The sequence below is a fragment of the Ctenocephalides felis genome, unplaced genomic scaffold (genome assembly GCF_003426905.1).
Source record: "Ctenocephalides felis isolate EL2017-DRISC unplaced genomic scaffold, ASM342690v1 CF-g0.4_SCAFFOLD_03572, whole genome shotgun sequence".
Taxonomy (NCBI): Eukaryota; Metazoa; Arthropoda; class Insecta; order Siphonaptera; family Pulicidae; genus Ctenocephalides; species Ctenocephalides felis.
This window is the reverse complement of record NW_020539726.1, coordinates 42,966,730-42,971,767: the sequence shown is the minus strand read 5'-3', so window position 1 is coordinate 42,971,767 and position 5,038 is coordinate 42,966,730. Positions and strand designations below refer to the sequence as shown.

The 5,038-nt window shown below is 29.2% G+C and overlaps 1 long non-coding RNA gene across 5 annotated transcripts; it reads right to left on the bottom strand.

Annotated features, from left to right (window-relative positions):
* Positions 1–297: 297 nt before the first annotated feature.
* On the bottom strand, positions 298–2,215 carry LOC113387931. Of its 5 annotated transcripts, none has more exons than XR_003368168.1 (8): positions 1,928–2,214; positions 1,729–1,859; positions 1,365–1,627; positions 1,258–1,290; positions 1,052–1,195; positions 722–950; positions 511–647; positions 298–422 (listed from the first exon to the last, which is right to left on the bottom strand). It is a non-coding gene; the product is annotated as an uncharacterized LOC113387931 (long non-coding RNA). The 5 variants fall into 5 exon arrangements; XR_003368167.1 differs by having other exon boundaries at positions 1,052–1,185; XR_003368170.1 differs by having other exon boundaries at positions 1,052–1,290; positions 1,928–1,998; positions 2,064–2,210.
* Positions 2,216–5,038: the final 2,823 nt, after the last annotated feature.

The window sequence follows — 5,038 nt, the reverse complement described above, 5'->3', positions numbered from 1 at the left end:
GTAACCTGGGAGGCACACAGAAGTATCTATTTCGCGGGCATGAACGTAACGGCTGTTTCGTTGCACACTAAAACACTGCGGTTGCATTTTTGCTACGTATCAAAGTTGAATAAAAAAGCGTGTAGGTGTCTTTTATGTTACATAATTATTTAATTAAATTTCCTGCAAATATAAAATCAATTTCGGATATTTAGTAATTTTATTAAATAATATCATTTATATACAAAATTTACATATTACATAGTTGCAACATTGGAAAACTAAAATTTGATAGTCCATAAAATGTTAACCTATAAAATAAATATTTATTTATTCATAATATGTATTATGTTTAACTCTCTTGGCAACTTCAGTTAAATCAGACTTGGCAAAGTTAAGTCTTGCGTTAAATATGCTCAACTCACTTGCATCTGTTAATGTATCTGAAATAGAACGAAACATCTTAGTAATATTGTAAACAAATTTTTAATTGAAAATATTGTGAACAAATTAGTCATTTGTGAACATTACCTCTAAACATACTCCTTATTTGAAGTTGATGACTATGTAGTACTTACAATCATATGACAGAGATAATTATTCGATGAACACACTTAATAATTTTCTTGCATTGATTTTATCCTCTTAATTTTTAAGACGTGAATTTTCTAAAAGTAAAACATTACATATTAGTACTAAATCATATTAGTTAAAATTCTCTTCATGTAGAACCTTAATATACCAATTCTGTAACACAAGATCATCAGACTCGAAATACTCAACAATTCATGTTCTCTTCAACACTTAATCCATATAATGTGTGATATCCGGTGTATTCTTTGTTTTCCTTCTCGCATGCTTTTAAGTCTTGCTTGTTTCTTTGATGACAATTTATCTTCTTGATTAGAGCAAATTTCCCTAGTTTGAAATCCATTTTGACATAACCCATAAGGGTTATGAGCAGTCTTTCTCTACAATTGAAAAGCAATTTATATCAGTTTTTGCTTAACTGAATAGTTCTGATGGAATTATAAAGAATATGTATAATACCATATATATTACACTTATCTACCTATAATATTCATATCATATCACTGAATTGAGGTTATGTGATTTTTGACTGGTCTGTCAGAAATTTCAATAAATATGTGATAAATCAATTATCACAATACATAAACAGAATTTGCATTGAACACGACCTATATACTGAAAATAACTAATTAATCATTAATATAATAATTTGTAAATTTAAAAAAAAATCCGCACAATTATACTCACCTCTGGCGTTTTCGTATTAAATATATCACTTTCCTAAAAGTAAAACATTACAAATTAGTACTAAATCATATTAGTTAAAGTTCTCTTTGTGTAAAACATTAATATACCTATTCTGTAATACAAGATCATTACTTAAGAAATACTCAACAATTCATTTTCTTTTCAACACTTAATCGATATGTGTTCTTATTTATTGATATGTGTTCTTATTTTTCTTCTTGCATGTTTTGAAGCCTTGCTTGTTTTTTTGGTGACAAAGGATTAATAATTTCTAATATTTTATCTAACTTTGTATTTATCTTCTCTATTGGAGCAAATTTCCCTAGTTTGAAATCCATTTTCGTAGGGGTTATCAGCACTGTAATTTTCTCTACAATTAAAAACCAACTTATATCAGTTTGTGCTTAGATAAATAGTTCTGAAACTAATGGAACTATAAAAAATGAATATGTATAAAACTATATAACTTACTTCTCTTTATTCATATATCACTGAATTGAGGTTATATTTCTGACTGGTGCGTTAGAAATTTCAATATTGCATGATAAATCACTTATCACAACACATAAACAGACTTTGCATTGAAGACGGCCTATACTATACTGCAAATGACTAAACATTATTATAATAATTTATAAATTAAAATATGTTTCAGTACAATTAGACTCACCTTATTTGCCGGTTTCATATTAAATACTTTTGCAGCTGACTGTTTAACTAATTTCTACAACTGATTTCGCACTAAATATAAAAGCAATTAATAAATAACGTTTCAATAATTGAAATATCTTGCATTTCAAACATACACGATAAAATACTCAATTCTGCGTCCACGATGCACTAACTGAGTTAACCTATAATTAATTTGACGTTTCGCTCATAAAACACTTCACGGCTATTTCAAAGGCTAATCTATGTGACAATGCAACGTACCGCGCCACGTACCGACAGAAACGCGTCGACGGTGGTTAAAGATCACAACTATACGTAACAGCATCGGTTTTTTTACTTAACATCAGTTTCGAAACGAAAGTTACAAAATGAGTTACGTAGATTTAACTTCTGTGGTTTACTGGGTACATACCAAACCAGGAAAAACACAAACAAAATATAAATTGTATTAAACACTAAACTTATGCAAAAGAACATCATAACTAATAATCTTATATATAAAAATGGAGCTCTCGAACAAATGATTCGGTAAAACTCGAAAACGGCTAAACCGATTTGGCCAGTCTTAGTCTTGAAAAATTCGTGCTAATCAGTAGGTTGTCGAAAGATATGATTTTAAAATCGCGAAGATACTTTACATTTTTAATTTGAAAATTTTTGTAGAAGCGTAATTTGAATAAAACAATGGATGGTGGCTAATACGTCAAATGTCAAACGTGTTTGACAGATGATGTTTAATTACGTTTAATAGGATGTTTTACGTGAATATTATTTAATTATGATTAAATTGTAGCAAGTATAGTTTTGTTCGTCGTTATATTTATACACCTTAGTAAACGTTTTGACCTAAACAAATTGACGGCTTAAAATATATTTTAAAAATATAATGCGTTGTAATACAGTTATGAAATTATAGTATTGTGGGAGTAGTAATGATTATGATAATATACTAAATTAGAAACTCCCAACATAATAAAAAAATATAAATTTATTAACTGTAAAAATATTTCGATATCAAAAATATACATGACATGTCCGATTGTTTTTTACAAATCAAAACCTGCCTGCTTGATATCGCCACACACTCCCTGCCCAGTGTTGATCTCACAGTTTAAAAAAAAAAAAAAATACAGGGAAACACGTTATAAAAATGTGGTGGGAAAGCAGATTATAGCAGACAAGTGTTGTAATACTGGTCAATTACAAATTTCCATGTTTCGTCAGCAGATCCACCGTATGTGGTGATTTGATCTGCCATCAACTCCATATTCTGCATAATGTTCTCGATCTAATGGGTATTAGTTATATCAGAATAACTTAATGTTTAGAATGCATAATTTATGGGTACAGTTTCCATTTCTGCAAGCGTTGCATTCGTATACATTCGTATATAGATATATCTGATGAGTTCCGATCAGAGAAAGAAGTTGGCTCTTTATCCAAATCAGGATCATTGGTTTCTTTGACATAAGAGTCCAGAATTGTGGAATCCAATAAATTATGTCAAATTTTGTTTTGATTCGTCGTTATCACCGATAATGGGAGGTAGCATTATAAGACGATTTGTTGAGTTAACAGAGAAAGAGAGGTTGAATTGCATTCCAATGAAAAGTTCAGGCTCCAAATTATTTTTTCTGTCAGCAATAAACACTGAGGTCTGGGTATACCAAATGAGTAACCTCGGAAGTCTGATCCAGATAGTAAGTGCGTTAACTATGATGGATTGGACTGGACATACCTTATAAGTCGTCACTGAAGACCAGTGATTATGGTGCTGCGTCAAAATCAATTTTTCTTAAATCTTCGAAAAATAAAACTCCTTTATCTTCATCTCCATCGTCGTGAGTCACCAATGTGGGAGTAGTAATGATTATGATAATATACTAAATTAGAAACTCCCAACATAATAAAAAAATATAAATTTATTAACTGTAAAAATATTTCGATATCAAAAATATACATGACATGTCCGATTGTTTTTTACAAATCAAAAACCTGCCTGCTTGATATCGCCACAGTATGTTATTTCTCAATATGTATACTGAATTATAAAAGTATAAAATCAAATATATTTCTAGTAGAAGAAACTAAAAAAATTTCAATGCACACTTGCATACTCTATTTTTATTAGTTGCGAATCGACTATTGAATATGATATGAGAAGTACTTTTGAAAAATGTTTTAAAAATATACAATATTATACTAGAGCTATGCAATTTTAGTATGTTATTACCTAATATATGTACTCAATTATAAAAATATAAAATCACATATGTCTCTAACAAAAAAAGCTATAAATATGCAATTTTGTAAACAAATGCACTCTTGCAATAATTGCAAGTCCACGGTTTGATGAGTATTTTGAAAAATATTTAAAAATATAAAACGTTATACTGGAGTTACAAAATTTTAGTATGTTATTTCTTAATATGTGTACTAAATTATAAAAATATAAAATCACACATGTTTCTTACAAAAACAACTATAAATTTGCAATATAGTAAAATCATGTAATAGGGCCGCAAGTGAACACAAATGAATTCAAGGTTACGCGGCACGTGCGGTAGAGTGAGTGGATGCGGGGCGTAAGAAACAAAAGAGGAATGAGAAACAGAGAAAGAGATATAACGAACGAAAGATTAAGAACTCTGTAAAGAATTACTTTTCTTGTGATTTATAATAGCTTTGTAACTGTCATGTAGAAAATGAGAGGAATTCCGTTTGTTGACACAAGAAGTATCAAGGGATATAAGTAACGACTCAACTATCTTTCTAAGGTCACTATTCTTTTCAATATATAAGATGGTAGAATTGGATATGTTGAAAGCATTAGTATTATTATTAACCTTAGTTATTAATAGTTTATTAATAAAATTGAGATTCGGTTTGTTCATCCGTAGAATTCTTTTAAGATTTTCTATTAAAATCTAGTTTGTTCGCCAGTCGAGTCCTAAAGATCCATTGAAAATATTAGCAAATCGGATTTTGTTTAGAAAACATTTCTTCGTATTAAAATACATTTATTATTTATACCTTGTACGACTGTCCTCTTATGCGAATTAACAAACAGTTTTTTTCTCAACAAATTTACAATATGTACAAAAATATC